The 19,007-nt window shown below is 40.1% G+C and overlaps 1 protein-coding gene across 2 annotated transcripts in view; it reads left to right on the forward strand.

Moving 5' to 3' along the window:
- Positions 1 to 3: 3 nt before the first annotated feature.
- Positions 4 to 19,007, forward strand: part of LGI1 (leucine rich glioma inactivated 1) — a 33,619-nt gene continuing 14,615 nt past the window's right edge. Inside the window, exon 1 of one of the 2 annotated variants that reach the window (XM_054163542.1) lies at positions 4 to 284. The gene's annotated coding sequence lies outside the window, so the exon portion shown is untranslated. Of the gene's footprint in view, positions 285 to 17,179; positions 18,672 to 19,007 lie in introns of those variants that run through there. The other variant, XM_054163541.1, reaches the window with a different exon arrangement.

Consider the following 19,007-nt stretch of genomic DNA (forward strand, 5'->3'; position numbering starts at 1 on the left):
GAGTCCCTGGTGGAGTAGCTTAACTGGGCGGTGGAGCGCCAATGGATTCAGAGCAGGCAGCGGGGTCGGGCTGAAAGGGTCCCTCTTGGGAGGGGTCGGGGAGGTGGCGGTCGTTCTGGAGGAGGCCTTTCAAGGAGAAAGGGCCCTGCGAGGCTGCTCCTCGGCGGGTAGGAGCTTGCCACACGTCCCCAGGGCCGGGCTTCATGCAGTAGGTGTGTGCGCTACCCTCACCGCGGCACAGATCTCGTTCTCAGCCGTTTTAACGCCCTGGCAGCCTCAGCAAGGTAATATGTAAAATTGATTTCCACGTTTTAGTGGTTGCCTACCTTTTCAGTTGCATCTTGCAGTTCGAAGAGAGAAAGACAATATGTGACCCAGTTTCTGAGGACCAGCGGTAGTTGGGCGATAGTTTGGGAGCCTCTGGGTTGCGTCAGGGAAAGCAGTTTTATAAACTAAACGTATTTTCTCTTGAGCTAGCTGGGTAGTACCTGTCTAAAGCGTTAAGCCATCAGATACAGCAAGTCGCTGTAAAGGAGCTGATACTGTTTCACATAAAAAAAATTAAGAGTGCACAATACCTGAACCAGCATTTTGACTGATGAGGTCTGAAATGGTTTACTGCATCACGGATATTTTCTTTTGGACTGTATCAGACTTCCCAGCCATGTTACTGCTTCCTGCAGTCTTAAATCACAGATACACTTAATAGGGGGAAATTCTGAAATTTTAAATGCTGCTATCACTAGTTGTAGAATATAAGTGGTACTAGTTACTATTATACAGCAAGGTAATCACATGCCATAATGGACAGCGTGCCCCCTAAGCTTGGCTATTGAATCTCAGTTTTAAAAACAGAAGTATCTCTTCTCCTAACCTAGTATTTGTGTCGCTTGTTATGTTGTTATTGCTCTGAAGGAACGTAAAAGGTGATGATCAAGTGTCCTGTGGAAAGGAAGAGAGTGGCAATATGCTTATGGAGTGTGCAGTATTCTGCTGAAGTTCTACTGAATGTAGCCTGTTTCCTCTAAATGGAAGACACTGTGTGGCAAAAATGGAATTATCCTAATTAATTATTGAAATATCTCAAAATAAATAATGTATACCCACGAAGCTGTAATAGCAGGCATCTTTTTGTTGTTTTTCTCTTTCGGTAATGACAGGCTGCTTTAGTGTGAAAGAATCCTGACATGATTCTGGAAACTGGGCCAATATATCATTGACTATGCACTTTGAAGAAAAGTGGGAAAGGTAGAGGGAAGGTTTACAATTTTTTAATCTCTTGGCATTGTGCTGTGGCCACAAATGACTGCATATAGAAAAAAATAAAGTTTCTGGGACAGAGAAAAATTCTGCAGTTAGTCCAACTATAGCAACTGTTGTAGTTGCTCAAGTTATTTTATAAACAGCTTTTCAGAGAATAGCATCTAGATAATTTCATCTTACTATGTTATGTTTTTCTTATGTCTGACTGTATGACTTTCAAACATCACCTGACTGCTTTTCATATGAAGGCTACAGTAAGCTACAGTTGGGGAAGTGGATCAGGAATGGCCTCCTAAATAAACTGGAAATTGAAACTGGACATGTCCTTAGCCCTTGGTATAAGGATTGTAGGTTGATCCTATGGGAGTATCTCCATAGTTTAGCATCAATGTGCTTTGATACCAAAAAGGACACTTCTCTCAGCTTCTCTCCCCCAGTACTTAAAGATACAGGAGAAAGAAGAGGTGGCCATAACTGTTTGCAGGACAGGAGTTTTCCATTAAAGGTAAATCCATTCTATGGTTTAGCCATTACTGAAGAAAGCATTGCTCTTGAACTTGCACTAGTACTCATCTTACCACTTCAGCTGAACTGTAGTGTTTAATTTTCTGCCAGTCTAGCTCCTCTGACTAATCTACTGTGGTATGGGATAAATAACAGTGCTGATGCAAAAGAAAAGGTTAAGGATGGAGGGACAGGGCAGGGGGGAAGAAACAAGGGTGCAGCAGCTCTCTATTAGACCAGCTTAGCAATACTGAGAAACTATACTCTTTGATTACAGTAGTCTGGAACTTCATGGCACACAAGGAGACAACATCACTGTAGTTCTTACTTTACTTCTGCCTTAAATCTAGAAATGGGCTACATATGAGACAGTTTTTCCAAAAAGCTTAGGTCAGACATGACTTCAAAACCTTCAAGAAGTAAATGTTTCCTCTCCCTGGTTTTCAAATCATCAACATACTCTTTACTCACCTTTAAGGACCGTTTTCTGATGGATCAATGTAACAATTCCATAGAAAGTTTTTGGAAATAAAAATAGAAATTTCTTCCCCAAAAAGTCTTCCCAGAGATATTCTTAAGAGTATATGGTAGAGGAATAATCCCAACAGCTCATCAGTTTCTCTGTATTTACATTCATACTGTCTTCCTTCCAGTCATCTGTGTAATGTCAGATCATACTATGTAGACCTAGACCGTGGATGTTACCTCAGTATACCAAAAAAAAAGTTAGTGAATTGGCCACTTCTTATACATCCAAATTCATTAATGAGTGGCAAAACTGTTGCTGATATCCAGAGAATTATAAATGTACATTGACTCATGTAATTTGTACTGGAGAGTACAACTGATGTGTATATTCAGGACAGACTTCTGACCTTCTTACCGTTTAGGGGTAGCATTATGTTTACTGAAGTAACCCATTGATTTACCTGTTCCCCTGTATTTGTATAGGTGGTGCTTTTATAAATGTCTATGTACCAAAAAAAGCTATTAAATCATGGAGATGCAGAATTCAAAGAATCATGTGTAACATGCTTATTGAGCTGTTCCTTAAAGGTTCCAGTATAGGAGATTTCACAGCATAAATAGCTCAATCTGTTAATCTCTTAAGTAAATACAGGTTTTTTCCTAACACCTAAGATAAATCTCTGTTGTTGCTACTTGAGATAATTTCATAATGCCCTACAGAAGTTGGTACAGAAATAAAGAACTGTACATTTGAGTAAAAAGTCTTTAAATACCGGAACTCATATATGCCTTGTCATCCATTTTTGAAGCTAAAGAAAGTACTTCAGCCTTCCCATATAGGTTACATTTTTGAGAACTCTTACATGTTATATTGCTCTTCTTCAAACTGATTTCTCTATATTTCTAAGAAACACTAAACACAGCTGTTTAATCCTTGTTGGTGTATAGCTGGAAGAAATACCTCAACCTTTCTGCAGATTAGGGCCTACTAAGATCTTCTGGTAATGTTGCTTAAACTGAAGATCCTCTGATTTGTTTGGTCAAATTTAGTTTGGTTAGCTAATTAAAAAATTGGTCCAGTTTTTATTTAAGCAAATTGGGCAGCTTTGCCAGCAGGCCAGAAGAGGCAGCTACCACTAGCTTGGAGAGCAACAGCAAGGCAGGCACTGACAACCATAACCTTTCTGAGAGCTGTTTAGAGGATCTGTATGACTACATTTGAGTTTGATTATGAGAGAGTAATGCAAAACCATCACAAATGCTAGTAAAATTGAGATTTATCCTGTCTACTCTTTCCTCTTTCTCACTTAAGCCAGTTATTATGTTGAAAAAAGTAGGAATTAGTCTAACATTTTTTGTATATATATATGGGCACCTTCTTATTTTCTGTATGTTTATGAAGTTGCCAAATCATTTATTTTTGTGTCTTCATAGTACAAAAAGTCTCATGGCATCTGTTGTGTTCCTGATTTTCATCTTTCTCTATCTGAAGCCCCCTAGTAATTTGTGGAAAAGCAAGTAGAACTAAAGATGGACAATCACATATGTCAGTAACATGGCATTCAGTAACTGCAATTCTTCCTTTCAGTGTATCTGTGTACAATTTTAGGGATGCACTGTGCCTCCCAACAAGCATCAAGAGAGGTACGTACTTCAGTCAGGTAGTTGATGTCCAAGCTTAAGGCTTTCTGAGAGTCAGGAAAAACAAGTGGAGCTGTGCTGAGGAGAAATGGCTCCTGTTCACCAGTTCCCAGCACTGGGACTAGTCACTCCAGACTATTCATTGAAGATCACCATGATTTTGTAATCATCTAGAGGTTATGTTAAGAGAGCAGGCTACTGAAGTTATATGTTCAGTATTTTCTGTTGCAAAAAGAATGAAAAACGTGGAGTTTAGCCACTAGATGTCAATGTTGCTGTGCTAAAAGGCAAATGCAGTTTTATTTGTTTGGCTGATAAGGAATTTAGTCAATAAAAGCACTTCTGGATTTAAATTTGTTTCCAGCATAGAGTCAGTTACAAAAAAATATCATAGACTAGACCATGCTATGGCCATTATTTTGAGGCCAAATATGCTGGTTTATGCTATTTTGAAGTTTCAATTACTATTTCATTGTGTAATCATTGATAGAAAAGTGCCTTTGAAAAAATAGCATCAGATTGTTCATCATTGTTCTCCCCTGTTCTGAACTCCCAGACATTTGTGTAAGTAATCACAACTATTGTATTTGTTAATAAGTTAAAACAGAGATAATAATGTGATATCTAACCCTATTATTAGATTGTAGAATATCCTAAATTCCAACTGTCAGTGGACATTTTCCTCTTAATTATTCCTGTTTAATACCATTGGAGATAAATGTCAGATACATCATGTGTGGTCAGAGTTTCTGGAACACTAAAGCTTCCAATATGATAAAAGATTTGGAAAACTTGTTCTTTTGAAAATATGGCCCAAATTCTCTATAACTAAAGGCAGAGCTGAGGGATGATGGAATTTTAGAAGGCCATATGAAGTAGAGTTTGACCCATGGGCCTTTCTTATTCCAGGCTCCTGTACTGCTAGGATGAAAAAATTATTGCAGACCTCCACAACTATTTAGTACCTAATGCACTGTTAGACTTTATCTGAAGGCAGTGGTTCTGTTGGCTGCCTACAGAGTACTTACTTTGAGACCAAAGTTTGGGAATTGGTTTTATAAACTGTAGGGTAAAGCTCAAGAAAAGGACAGTGCACATCTCAAATCTCAGATTGTTCTGCTGGTAGGATAAAAATGTTGAAGTCTTTTATTAGAAATGGAGTTGAAACTTCCAGTCTGTGAAAGTCTCCCAAGAAGAAAAATATGAGGAAATTGCACTTTTAGTCTTAGCTGATCAATTTGGTAAAATGAATCCTGGTTTAGGCTGTAGTGTTAGAAAATACAACCTGAGCTGTTTCATTCCATTGTCTCCAATTCCTGTGTTGCAGATAAGGCCTCTCAATTTTAAGTGCAATTCATAAAGTAATTTTTTTTTGTTACCTTTGGCAGAGGAGAAGCCTTAATCTTCATTATCATGGACTTAATTCATGCTCAAGACTTTATCTGATGGTATCATTGCTTACACTGTTAACATGCTAGTGGATCACTGATACACAAATAAATACAGCTGTTATAATTTGCAACATATATTTTAGCTTTCTCAACATTGATTACAGAGTTATGCAGGAGTCTTATCTTGAAAACCAGATAGTTTTATTCATTTATTCTGTTGCAGTTACGGGGAACCCTTGTAGCAACAACCTTCATTCCAAAGCTTCTGTGATTTTAAAACATGCCATTAACTGGGCCCCAAGACCTTGTTAGGGTGTGTCATAGTATCATAGTATCAGTCAGGGTTGGAAGGGACTATAGGGATCATCTAGCTTCAACCCCCCTGCCATGGGCTGGGACACCCCCCACTAGATCAGGCTGGCCAGAGCCTCATCCAGCCTGGTCTTAAACACCTCCAGGGACGGGGCCTCAACCACCTCCCTGGACAACCCATTCCAGGGCTTCACCACTCCCATGGTGAAGAACTTCATCCTCACATCCAGCCTCAATCTCCCCACCTCCAGCCTCATTCCATTCCCTCTAGTCCTATCACTACCTGATATCCTGAGAAGTCCCTCCCCAGCCTTCTTGTAGCCCCCTTCAGATACTGGAAGGCCACAATTAGGTCACCTCGGAGCCTTCTCTTCTCTGTGTATTGCAAATTAAACCAGTATGACCCTATAAAGACTGATTCAGTTATGGAAATAATAAAGCAGACTTTAATTAAAAACAATTATTGGAAACAACCTCCCACATTATCTCTAAAGTTTGGGTTGTTTGGTTTTCTCTCTCTTTTTTTTTTTTTTTTCCCCCCAAAGAGTAAAGAATTTAACCTAATAAATCCCCTACAGATATATTACGGAGAGTCCTGACTAGTGTCCTTTAATTAGCACTGCTAGCACCACATTTGCTGTGTGGCAGGTAATTTTGGTCTCCAGAGATTACAATATGGCAGCTCTGTTGAGAACAAAGCTCATTAAATGATTACACATGCATGCAGGCATGCATAAACATGTATAGTGACTTCAGCCTATCAGGAATTTAATTAAAAAGTAATTATCACTATGCACAAAATACTACTTCTTAGTTTATCAACCTGCATTGGAACAATAGTAATACAGAAATTAACTTTTCCAACATGCTCCAGTATTGGTTCAAGGAGATTTTAGAAGAGCATTATGCTTAAATTCCTCAAAGAATGAATATTTTCCTAAGAGAGCAAAGAATGCTTAATCCTACTTATATGTCTAGATCTTCAATGGTGGAATGCAACTAATGGTATTCAAGTACATTAAAAAAATCAATACAAGAATAGAAAGAAGAGAAGGAATATAGAGTAAAATGGAATTAGAAAATCACAACCAACTGACAAGCAATGTACTTGTTTGCTTTAAATTATATCATTGTCCATGGGATTTATTTTGTGAAAATAAAAAGAACCTGTGAACAAAATTACAATCCATTGTGGTTTTAAACCACAGTGGAAAAGATATTCCCTTGTTTCCTGCTTTTTTGTGCATAATGTCTACCATGTAAGTATATCCATAATTGTCACCTATGATGATAATTGAGGGAAGGTACAAATCATTCACAGTTAAATGTATGGAATCTAAAGTCTCCCGTATGAAAGCGTGAGTGACGAGTCACTATCTTCTGAGTCATAGAAGCTGTTAAGTACTGTTCATGTACCTAGCATTCTGTAAAACCTGGGAAAGAAAGGTGCTTCTAAGTCTAAGATGTAATGTAATAGAGAAGTAAGATCTTATTCCTGCATAAGTGTTGCAGAAGTAGACAGGTTTTTCAGAAGAGAAGGCTCCGAGGTGACCTAATTGTGGCCTTCCAGTATCTGAAGGGGGCCTACAAGAAGGCTAGGGAGGGACTTCTCAGGATGTCAGGTAGTGATAGGACTGGGGGAATGGAATGAAGCTGGAGGTGGGGAGATTCAGGCTGGACGTGAGGATGAAGTTCTTCACCATGAGAGTGGTGAAGCCCTGGAATGGGTTGTCCAGGGAGGTGGTTGAGGCCCCATCCCTGGAGGTGTTCAAGCCCAGGCTGGACGAGGCTCTGGCCAGCCTGATCTAGTGGGGGGTGTCCCTGGCCATGGCAGGGTGGGTGGAACTAGATGATCCCTATGGTGCCTTCCAACCCTGACTGATACTATGATACATCTAAACCAAAAGTTGACATCTTATTTCAGGAATCAAGAATGTCAGTTCTGCAAACTGGACTCTGCAGCTGGTTAGGTGTGTTCATCACAGTGTTTTGCACTGGTTATCCTAGAGCTAAGAAAATATTTCATAGCAGGAATTATTTGCAATATAGTGTGTAGACAAGTGTTTGGAATCTCACAGTCAGATTTTTTTTAAATAAGGTATTAAGAGCATAATAAGGCATAATGATGACGACATCAACTCTCATTTCACCTTAGGATTTCAGTGGGTTACTTACATAGTAAAGTAGTGCAGTAATTGTATGTAGAGACTGGTAGTATTTGGGTTGAGGTATCAAGTGATCATTCAGTGGAAACTGAAGGATATGTGAATTTAAAGAGCATGTCCTGAGCAGTGAAGTAGGATGAATCAGTAAAAATTCCTATTAAACCTTTTTTTTTTTTAATGAACATGCTTTTAGAGTACTACTTTGAGACCTTGTTTAATTAATAATACCATTAGCCATTCTGCTAGAACTGACCTTTCATTAGTGAAAGTATACTACTGATTGCTAGACTTAGGAAATAATAGGAGATATATTTCATATTAAATACAATTTTGTGCTGTTTAATCAGCAATATCATTTGGACATAAAGTACTGAAATACTATCCACCTTTCTGTTGGAGGTATTGCCAGGATACTATTCATTCCATTGCATCTAAGTAGAAAATGACCAACTATCCTAAATGGGAACAATTAGTCTAACTTAATTTCAAGTATCAAGTTATGTTACTTATAGGCAGTAACACTGAGCCATGCAGTATCTACAACTCTGGAAGTGAAAATGACAGACCCCAAAAAAATGCTGAGGAAAGTTTCTGTAGCAAGTGAAAAAGAAACAGTCCAGCCTGGACCTTGGGGGAAATCCTGCTGCTTGTTGAAACCACATTCAATTTGCAAGCGATATGTTACAATGGTAACAGTTATTTATCTTCCGGAAGGCCATCACTACAAGAAAGATAAGGCTCAAGACATGAAGTGGGTTTGAGCCAAAGCCCACTTCCTTTAGCATATCATGGAATCTTCTCTCAAGTTTGCATTGCACTGTGCACAATTCTTAAAAGATGGATTGTATTATTTAAAGTTATATCAGGCTTTGTTGTAATATACTTTAATAATCATTTTAGTCAATCCATACCATTCTTTCCCTGCACAATAAGTTTTACTTGAACCTTTTACTTGAACCTTCTCCCAGGCAACCAGTACCAGAACAAGAGGACACAGTCTCAGGCTGCGTCAGGGGAGGTTTAGGCTGGAGGTTAGGAGGAAGTTTTACACAGAGAGAGTGATTGCCCACTGGAATGGGCTGCCTGAGGAGGTGGTGGGGTCGCCGTCGCTGGGGGTGTTCAGGGCGAGGCTTGACAGGATGCTTGGTTGTATGGTTTAGTTGATTAGGTGGTGTCGGATGATAGGTTGGACATGATGATCTCGAAGGTCTCTTCCAACCTGGTTAATTCTGTTCTATTCTATTCTATTCTATTGCAAATACTTAGCCTACAATCAGTATTTGGCAGTATCTGAGTCTGTTAACAAAAGGAAGATATTCTTCTGACAGCCTCATTTATCTTAGATACTGTCATCATCCAGCCACAAGTTTTAAGAACTAGGAAAATTGTTATTTGGAGATGAAACATTAAACTCAGTTTCTAATACAGCACTCCTGAAGCATAATCTTTCTCTCATAGTTGTCTGTTGAGCTTCAACTTTTCATTGTAATTTTCTAAAACAGTTTTTAGGAATTGAATGTAGCTGAGTAAGGTCAAGCTATTCTGTACCCTGAAATTAATTTGGTCTATTACATGTTTGTGACCTAATGTATAGGAGTTACCTTTAATGACAAGTATTTTGCTATCCATTCTTTCTGGCAACTTGCCCTTTAACTCATGTATCATGCCTTCAAGATTATGTTGGAAGGATTTTTACTACTTTATGAAAGAAAAGTAAATCTTATTCAGACACTTGCTTATATCTTCATTAATCTGATCATCATCTTGAAAGGTTTCAATCTGTTATATTTTCCTGCTGTAGACAAATGACTTCTGAGAGCTAAGAGATATTTTAATATGCTTATAATTGCAGGGTATAACTGCTCTAGAGACAGTCCTCCAAGCCTTTACATGCTCAAGCTTGACAAAATAAAACCTTTCTTATGATCTCAAAATTTTTGTCAGATTTTGAAAACAAGTTTTATAACCTTAACAATCAAGTTACGCTTACCTATAGTACATGTCACTCTTTTTTTTGCAGTGTATGAGTTAGAAAGTTATGTATAAGCAGTTTTTCACCTGCACTATCTATTAAATTGTAGACAGGAAGATGACTTCCAAAATTAACATTAGCTTTGTCAGCATTGTCAGGAAATGCACTGCCAGAAGTTTAAAACAACAATATGTAGTACAATGGGTTTATGTTGTTTCACTGCTGCCTTGAAAGTAATCAAATGGATGATGAATTGTTATCTTTTCAGTGCTGTAGTAAGAACAACTAGGAAAGCATTGTGGTACTTTCTTACTCAGAGATGTCAATGGTTGCAGAAATACATGCCCATACAACAGAATATTAAATTGTTTTCCCAGTTAAAAAGCTAATGTGCTATTAATATATAAAGGTACTGTTGTACTGTGGTCTAACACTACAGTATGAAAAACAAAGCCTGAAACTTATGGTGACACCCATGATTTGTATTGATTTGCAGTTCATTGCAATCTTAGAACAACACAAATACCCCAACCTTGGAGCCTGAGAGTCTCTATGAAAGGGCACCGCATCCCAGGTCACAGTTAATAATGCAGTTGCCCATCAGCCACATCCATGTGGATTCTCCATGTCCTCAGCAAAGAGGGATTTAACTGTCTTGCTAACATCGCCTGTTCTGAATCTATAGCAACCCTCCTTTAATATGCAAAGCTATTTTTAGCATCAGGGCAGCCTTGAAAACAGCAGGTAAAGCATGAAAAGAATGAATAAGTGGTAGTGGTGCTCCTCTGTGAACAGATGCTATATATAGCTCTAGAGGGAGATCTTAGTGTATATAATGTGTATGTGAAGGGAGATCTGCCTCCCTGAGGGCAGGTAGAGGTATCAGAAGCAGTAGAGCAGTATTACTACTTCTGACCTGAGCAGTTATCTAAAAAGACATTATTTCAGATTGTTCTGGTTAGGAAAATAAACTATTAATGGAATCAGGTATCTTTGAGTCAGTCTTTATTTGCAAAGACAGTATAGTGTTCATTTCCCTGAGTGAAGAACAGATTGAACAGCAGGAGACTCCAAGCTCTTTTCAGCCAGTACTTGCTCCAAGAAGTTCTCCAGGGATGTTTCTCCAGTCCCCCTTTCAAATGCCTGGAATCCAAGATGTTGTTTTCTGTGATGCCTCTACTGCTCTTTTGAGTTCTCGTGGGGTTTTGTCCTTCTCTTTTTCTCTTACATATTCATCCATTTGCTTCAAAATGTGCTTAGGATAAAAGCCACATGTCTTTGTTTAATCAGTAATGTGTGCCATTTTCATAGCTGGGGAGCTATATTGCTTCACAAAGGAGCTTATTACTTCTTAGTGATAGGTTATATTGAGGCTGGGAATTTGGCCCTCCAGTTTTAATGACCTTGTCTTAATCACAAGGGCAGCAATAATGGAAACTTGCAGATTCCCACAAGTGACTGGAGTCTAAAAGAAAGTCAGCTGTATGGAATTTGGATTGTTGTCTTAGAAAAGTGGTACATAGGAAGCATTGTAAGATGAAAATGTGAATGTTATCATACTCAGGGTAGGGGAAATCCTTTATCTTCTGAGCAGTTGTAACTAGAATATTTATCTCTCTACATTTAAAACTACGGCCAGTTCTTAGATAATGTTTTGTGTTGGTTTTGCCCTCCCACTCCACAGGGAGACAGGCAGCATCCAAAAGAGCAAATAGTTTCTTAAAGTTGTAGTGAGTAAAGAGCAAGTTGGCATATGAGCAAACAGATGTGATGGATTTCTTCAGTGCTCCAAAGTCTCTTCTGCAGGGCGATGCAGTTTGTAAGAAAAAGGGACCAGGGAGTCCAGCTTGGTGTGGTATCTTGATGGAGAATCTCTGCTGGGCTTGTGCAGTGACAGTGTGCCCACCACAGGGTGGGGTGGAGCGTCAGACAGACCTAGTATTTGCTTGAAGCAAAAGGGATCAACTCTTACTGAAATAAGGTATTTTTCCAAATTTCTTGAATTGTTAAAAACAATAAACCAGTAAAATACACTTGTGGAGCCATCACCAACAACCCCTTAAAATGCTTCAGCACTGATCCAAACCCCTGCTTTGTGAGGCATTTTGATTAGCGATGATGAAACAGTATGTGTTTGATGAGGCACAGCCTTCTCATTGTGCAATTCATTATGTCAGTGGCACTCCAGTAAGGCTTTTACTTGAAGTATTTCAGTAACTTCAGTCTACACTAAGATTTCTTTCATTGTGAATTATTCAGGATGTAGAAACCTTCTGGTTCTGAGTAAAAATTCTCTCCTCAAAAGCCTATTATCTCTGCCATGTAACAAATGAATTTCCTATGTGTATTTAAATAAATAATACATAGTTACTTTCTTTTTCTGTCCACAAAATGACAAGAAAAATTAAATACAATTTTATAAAGATTAGAATAATTTTGCAGGGAGGCAATGCCATGAAAAAGTACAGAAGGGCAATGTAAGATAGCACAGGTCAAGGAAAGGGTTTTATAACATGCTGTCTGTTTTTAATTAGCATCTTGGCAAACTGGACGAGCTCAAACATTTTTCCATGAAGAAATGTATTATAGACTTTTCTAGCTGCCAATTAAATGGCATTTAGCTACAGTGACAGTGGTATGTTTTTTTGGGTGTGTAAAAAGCATTTACTCATGCTAGAAAATCTGGGACATTTTGTTTTGGACACAGGGTTCTTATTGGACTGGATTTTCTATCCCTCTGTATTTTTACTTTAGGCATAAAGGATACCTCCTATGAACCATTACTAAATGAACAAATAGTGCAAGGGGCTGGCAGAGTGGAGATTATAACTATCACATGTCAGCTTGTATATACCTGTTGAGGGTCTGTCCTCCAATTAGATGACAATTTTTAAAGAATGCTAGCAACATACTAGGACATTTTATGAGGTTCATATTTTGTCCTCTTCGATGCAGACTGAGGTATTTTGTCACCAGTTCTGTCCCGTGGTTCATTTAAATATTTGTGAGAGTTTGTAATAATGAAACTGCCCCGTAAATGTGTGGCCTATACGTTTTCTCTAATGGTGAAGTCAATGCTCCCTGTCTGCTCCTGTCCTCAACTGCAACTTCTGGCTCTAACAATTCCGGTTTTGTTTTGGAAGGATTTGAGCTTGTCTAGGGCTTATTCCCACCCCCCCGCCCTTATTTTATTTTACCACATCTTTATTTAATCCAGTCCAGAGAGAAGCATTAGAGCTAGAAACACCAGCAGGGAGATGTGGATAAAGGCAGAACCAAGAGCCCATGAAAGTGTGGGGAAGAAAGAAACCATCCCATTAAACGTTGCTCAGAAGCACATTCTCAATGTCACCACATTAGTTTCTCCAGAAGTTATGAGACTATTTCCAATTATAAATTAAATGTAACTTCTCTCAGTAATATTGTGCTTTTAGTGCCTGATCAGGCTACATAGGTTAAAGAAAGGCAAAAAAGTAACTTGCCTATTTGAACACGACTGTTCCTCTCTGAGGATGTATGCTAGGTGACAAGTCTGATGTCAGTTCCAGTGAAGTGGATGGGCATGTTGACTGGCTAAAAAAGGTCCCCATTTCCAGCCTTGCACACATGAGACATTGATCGTCCCACAATACAAATTGACTACAGGTAAATTTTCTGGAAAGTTTTCTTAAAAGATTGAGAAAGTGCAGATTTCTACAGCAAATGAAGACTTTGTGTTCTTTTATATTACTTCCTTTCTTAATACTTCTTTGTGTGTTAAGTGTGGTCTGAGTTCCTGCTGTGAACCATGACGGATAGCTTCACACATCTTGAATTGGGTTCTCCTTTGCATTTGAGCTTGTATGCATGCACTTTTCATTTCTTCCTCAACTCTAAATATCCACTGTCAGTATTTTCAAGGCAAAATACAGACAATAGAAACAAAGTAGGATCTATTTGTTTAGGTCTGAAGAAAAAAAGCTAATATTCAGGAGAGCAGTTAACTTTATGCTACTGCATTATGTGCTGACAAGCACAATGCTTTGTAACAGAGTTTATGAGCTTTTAAAACACTTGAGAAAGCAACTGGTCCCACTTTGCTGGAAAACAACACAGGATCTAGGGAATTGCTGAGAAGTCCTAGCCCTGGGTTTTCTACAGGCTCAATATTATTTGGAGGAGCAGGAATAGACAACCCCAGAGGAAACTGGGGGTCAATACATAACCAGATTAATAGGATTTGTGGGCTCTTTCTCATAGTAAAGAGCCAGTCCAGTAGTTAAGGTTATGTCTATATCTGACCTGAAGAACAGCTAATGGATTGTTGTTTGATTGTTCTATTCATTCTCCTGACTTACATAAGGTAAAGCTACTGAGCTGTGGCACTTATTTGCCTGCCTTGGAAGACAGTCCGACCAGCAGGAATGATCATCCTTCAAAACATGTAAACATTTAAGATTAGCAGTATTGTCAGTATCAGCTGTTTGAAGGTGATGGATTAGATCCTTAAAGTGTTGTGATACTGAATAGAATAGAATAGAATAGAATAGAATAGAATAGAATAGAATAGAATAGAATAGAATAGACCAGGTTGGAAGAGACCTCCGAGATCATCACGTCCAGCCTATTATCCAACCCACCTAATCAACTAAACCATGCAACCAAGCACATTATCAAGTCTTCTCCTAAACACTTCCAATGATGGTGATTCCACCACTTCCCCAGGCAGCCCATTCCAATGGGCAATCACTCTCTCTGTGTAGAATCTCTTCCTAACCTCCAGCCTAAACCTCACCTGGTACAGCTTGAGACTGTGTCCTCTTGTTCTGGTGTTGGTTGCCTGGGAGAAGAGACCAGCCCCCACCTGGCTACAACCTCCCTTCAGGTAGTTGTAGAGAGCAAGAAGGTCTCCCCTGAGCCTCCTCCAGGCTAAGCAACCTCAGTTCCCTCAGTCTGTCCTCACAGGGCTTGTGTACCAAACCCATCACCAACTTTGTTTCCCTTCTTGGGCATGTTCCAGCAAGTCAACATCCTTCTCAAACTGAGCAGCCCAGAACTGGACACAGTACTCAAGGTGTGGCCTAACCACTACAGGGATTTAAAAGTCATGTGCTATCAAAACATAATACATTTTGGATACTTCTTACCTAGCTTCTTAGCCTTTATCCCTCTTGTTTTCCCAGGAGGTTGGATGAGATTTTCTCCTTAGGTGCTTCCCAGCCTGAGAGAGCCTTTAAGCTCACAAAGGGTAGAAATTCTATAGGTTTGACTTGCTTTCTGAGGTAATTTCTAATGTTCTCTACTATTTAGAAGACCTGCAACTGAAAATAAAGCATCAAGAATCAATATGATATTGCAAGCCCTTGGCTGTAACCAAATAAAAGCTAAACACAGGTTAATTTTGCCTAGCTTCTCTTTGGGTGAAATATACTGTGCATCTGTTTTCCTTAAAGAACGACAGCTCAGATAACAGTACATCTCTCCTGACATACTTTTTTGTTGTTCTTCAAATTCTGGTGTACCTAAGCCAGCAAGCAGTCCTAGAGCCACCTGCACGCTCACCAGGATATGCTTACTGGAGTAGTGTTCTGCATGAGCATGCAATTACGTCCATGAGAGCTAAGACATGATTCTCTTCCGAGGTGATCATCTTAACTGTGAACTGGCTACTTTATGCAAGGGAGACCACCCTCCAAGTTTTTATTTCCTTTAAAGTTGGCAGCAATTAAGTAGCTATTTTCTCAGCATTTTGACACATGATCTGGCCTGGTTGTTCTCCTTTTACTGAAACTCTTGTGGTGTACTAAAGAGGGATATCCATAATAGGGACCTGTATAGACAAGACAGGGCAAAGTCAGAACAACTTTCAAATAAAAAGTTCTGTCCAGCCCTGTGATCATTCCCAAGCTATGAGCTGGTATAAAGGCATCTCAAGTTTTATTATGCCTAACCTGCAGAAAGCCTCTTCCTGGCAATGGATCTTGGTGCCAGATCCACCAGGAAGCATAGTCTTTTCAGAACTGTTTAGAATTCACAGGACTTTGTTTTGTATATTGAAAGTACAGCCTTGGTCTCAGCTGCTTTGAATTTGCCATTTGCTGCAGGATTTGTTGAAAGGGTGGCACTGAGAGAGCAAGAACTCAGACTCCTGAGATGTTTGTAGAACACTTTGATCACAAATTCCTTCTGCTTCAACACAGTGGTAATATGGCAATAACAATGTTTGGTTCTTTAGGAGACTCATGGATATCGGGGTGTGGTGGGTTGAAAATCCCCCCCCTAATATTAAGCGATTCAGAGTGATCTGGACTATTACATACCTACGTAGTGTAATATTACAGGCTTAACAGCAAGTACAGCAAAGTTCACTAAGTCTGGCCATCAGTAGATTTTGGATTAGGCTGTATCAACCGCAGGCAGCTCCAACTGAACATAGAATAGGCAATACAATTTTCTAAAAGCAGGGTGGAATAAATGATAACCACAACAGTATATGTATCTGCAAAGGGAATGTATTTCCCTTTGCACTACAAGTGAGCATTAAAACACAGGAAGCTTATTGAAATTTTGTCAGCCGTTGGTAATGAAAATATATTGGTCTAATGTGAATATGCAAATAGTGGAGCAGAGTGAATCCCTAAAAAAAAGTATTACATGTTTTTTTGAAATAATATTTGGCTTTATGTTCTGATTTACTCAAATATGTTTGCTTTACTCAAATATTTTAGCAAACAGATTGACTCATAGAAGTATTCACATTTTAGCCAGACATTTTAGAATACTTGCTAAAAATAGATGTTTAGTAAATATTAATAATGATAAATGCATATGCTTGCTCTGGAAGCCAAGCTACAAAATTTGTGCAAAGTCTAACCAAAGAGCACAAGTAGTGGTAGGTGGTGAATACCTCTAATGACAACTAGCAAAAGTATTTTTAGTTTTGACAGTCATATACCAGCACTAAGCTTGTTATTAGATGGTTGATTACTATAAAAAAATTGCTGCTACCGAACAGTTTGGACACACTGGAAGAAATAACACATTTGATTCTAATGCTATCAAATGACTATGTGGAAAATGATCAGTCTCTAAGGCTTACTTAGCTCCAGTCAAAATTAAGAGGTGAAATATCACAGCATATAAATAAAGTGCAGGGAATTCTAAACTCTGCTTTGTGCAGGGCAGTGAGGGATGATTCTCCATCTCTACAACGAGGGCAGAAATCCTAAGGGGGCCCCGGTGGGGAAGGCGAAAGGGAAAGCCAGGGCCACAGCGCCCTCCCTTCGCGCCTCCGGGCCCCCGGGGGCCTCTCCTCACACCGGCTCTGGCCCGCACAACACCGGCGGGGCCGGCAGCAGCCAAGCCAAGCCAAGCCAAGCCACTGGCAGCGCGGCGGTGGCGGTTGCCGGGATACCGGGCAGCGGGTGAGCGCCCCGGCCTGGGCGGCGACACAGCCCGCAGCGCGGGCGGGGGGTCTCGCAGAGGGCCACGTCGGGACCTGCTGGCCTGCTGGGCACCAAAACCGAGCCGACAGTGACAGCCAGAAGCCCAGAGTATCCCTGCCCACGCTGGAACATGTCTGCCGGCGAGCACCGCCGTTACACGGCAAGGTGAAGATTTTTCAGCTAAAACGTTGTCAAGCGACGGGAAGCAGACCGAGCAACGCAAGCCACAACTTCCTCATCCTTCTGCAGGAACCTTGTTGGTAGAATAATAAATAAACTTTGAATCGCGCTGTGCCTAATCAGTACCTGAAACCCCAGTGAAAAGCTGGCAAGGACCTAGAGGGAGGCACGGGGCTGTGGGCACAGCAGGCCATTGCCTGCTCTGTTAGCCAGAAAACAAATGATGGCATAGGTGAGCCAAATATTGCAATGGCTGGAGAGCAGCTGCACCGCTGAAAATCCACGAACCAATTTGTTTTAAATTTACTACATGGCAAGAAATGAGATGCTGAGCTTGGCACAAAAGGACTCTGGAAAATGTGAATTATGCCTCTCTTTTGATAGAGCTGTTCTAAATATTCATAATATTCGCAACTTTGGGAAAAAACCCGTTGTTTTGGCATGTAGTTGGGAATAGAAAACAAACTTCTAGGTGATTGCTTGGATGAACAGAACTGAAGTCAGGTTACTTGCTCTGCTGGAGTAAACAATGCTAGACTGCAAAGTTTTCAGGAGGTTCACAGTGTGGCTGGAGTATTAACTAAAAAGAAATGCCTAAGTAATTGATGGTGGATTTCAGTGAACGAGCCACAGGAAATGAAACAGAGGGTTTCACCATCAATGGCAAAATATTGCCATGGCAATGGGTAGCTCTGCCAGGAATAAACAAAAAAACAACAACAGACCTCTTCTCTTGCAGAAAAAAGTTACAGAATTTTCTGTTCTCACCTCACCAAAGTCTGTGCCTTTGGACATCTTGGAGGGAAGAAGATGGTGTACCCTACTTATACAAGTCCCACAAATCCAACTCTGTTCTCAGTCAGACAATTAGATCATTTCCAGACTAAGAAGTAACCTTTATATCCAAGGAAAGGCATCAGTATTTGCTTTATAATTATTTCAGTGTAATTCTGTACCATTTCCTTGCAGAAGATGGAAGGACTCAGTAACAACACGTCTTGTGTCACTCCTAGTTGAAGTCAAGACACTGCTGGCAGGGAAGATTTTCTTAAGAGCAAAAACATGGTCTCTCACTTAAATTAATAAAGAGCTTTTAAAAAAAAACACCATGGAGAGTGAGTAAGCCGAAAAAGCACAAGCTGCCCTTTTCTTTAGGTATGGGTGCCTGGTGGGGAGCATGCTGATGTACAGGCACCAAAGTCCTCTTCCAGCAGGGCCTTCAGAGGTGCTTCAGAGCTTTTTGGATGTTTCTGGCAATCCCCAGTCCCTCACAGGATGCAGTCCTACCACCTGGTGTGAGCGCTGTGCGTCTCCTTTCAACCCAGGGAGACAAACCTCAGCCACTGCCCAGGTAAGTATTCAGCAATGTTGGGGTCCTGCCTAATAGCCATACAATGAGTTTCTTGCAGTTTTGCAGGCTGCTGTTCCCCTTTGCCATCTTTTACCAATAGCATATGAAATTCCTGCTGGGTGCCTACATAGGTACGCACTTAGAGCTTTGCTGGCATTGTTCCTGAGGAAGACAGACATGGCCTGGTGCTGGTCTTGGGTTTTTATGGTCTATAGAATAGGAGCAATGGGGCAGAGCCAGGTGGCCATAGCAAATCAAAGGAGGAGTAACCAGAAGCCAAGAGAGATTTCCTCATCAAGAGATCAAGTGTTTCCTGATGATGAGACAGCACCTACA

Source organism: Dryobates pubescens, chromosome 8 (genome assembly GCF_014839835.1).
Source record: "Dryobates pubescens isolate bDryPub1 chromosome 8, bDryPub1.pri, whole genome shotgun sequence".
Classification (NCBI taxonomy): domain Eukaryota; kingdom Metazoa; phylum Chordata; class Aves; order Piciformes; family Picidae; genus Dryobates; species Dryobates pubescens.